This window comes from Carlito syrichta, unplaced genomic scaffold (assembly GCF_000164805.1).
Source record: "Carlito syrichta isolate Samal-C Ts95f unplaced genomic scaffold, Tarsius_syrichta-2.0.1 Scaffold234491, whole genome shotgun sequence".
NCBI lineage: Eukaryota > Metazoa > Chordata > Mammalia > Primates > Tarsiidae > Carlito > Carlito syrichta.
The window spans coordinates 1-1,021 of NW_007178587.1; the positions used below are offsets into that span (position 1 = coordinate 1).

At 48.5% G+C, this 1,021-nt stretch overlaps 1 pseudogene; it reads right to left on the reverse strand.

Moving 5' to 3' along the window:
• Positions 1–7: 7 nt before the first annotated feature.
• On the reverse strand, positions 8–1,018 carry LOC103253509 (annotated as a pseudogene).
• Positions 1,019–1,021: the final 3 nt, after the last annotated feature.

A 1,021-nucleotide genomic window follows, 5' to 3' on the forward strand; every position in this document is an offset into this window, starting at 1 on the left:
ACTGGACCAGGTAGCGCTGGACCTCTCAAAGCTGTGCTGTTCACCCCTGAAATCTGGGAAGTGCTTCTTGATGCTGACAATTTTCACCTTCTCCACCAGAAGGTCCATCTTGTTGAGGAACAGAATGATGGAGACGTTGAAGAAGAACTTGTTGTTAACTATGGTCTCAAAGATGTTGCCGAGTGTGTCTGTCCTCCATGAGAACTTGGTCATATTCACTGGAGGAGACCATGAACAGGATGGACATGATCCTGCTGAAGCACTGGAACCACTTCTGGTGCTGGGGCTGCTGACAGCCCACATCCACCATCTTAAAGGTGATTTTTTTTTAAGAGTTGGAGTCTCACTCTGTTGCCCACTCTATCCAATCCAAGACTGGAGTGCAATGGCATGCTCCTGGTCACCACAACCTCGACCTGCTGGGCTCCAGTAATCCTTCCACCTTAACCTTCCAAGTAGCCAGAACTATAGGCATACACTACCACGCCTGGTTAATTTTTGATGTATTGTAGAGACAAAGTCTTGCCAAGTTGCCCAGATGGGTCTCAAACTCTCTGGCTGAGGCAATCCACTCGCCTCGGCCTCCCAAAATGCTGGGATTACAGGTTGAGCCACCAAGCTCAGCCTAAAGGGGATTTTTAAAATAACAAAGTCATGTTCCGCAATTCCTTTGGTGGCTTTCCTAGCCAGCAGGATGTCTTGCTTACTATGAAAACAATTCAACTGGCTGATTCGGTCCAAGTTATCCAGAAAACAGTTTACCAATTCACCCAGCTGAAACTCACTCCCCCGGCTCTAAGCCTCCTTGATACCAGAATTCCCCCAGAGTGTGCAGAGAGCAGGGGAGCAGGGACGTATAGCTGGAAGGTGGCAGGCTCCACAGGCAGCCTGCCTTGTTCTCAAAGGCCATCAAGAACACGCTGTGCTTCTCATTTTCAGAATACTGCCAAGGAATACCAAGCTTGTCTCATGCATCGACTAGAACTTTTGAGCCCTTGAGGATGTTGTCAAAGATGGTGTC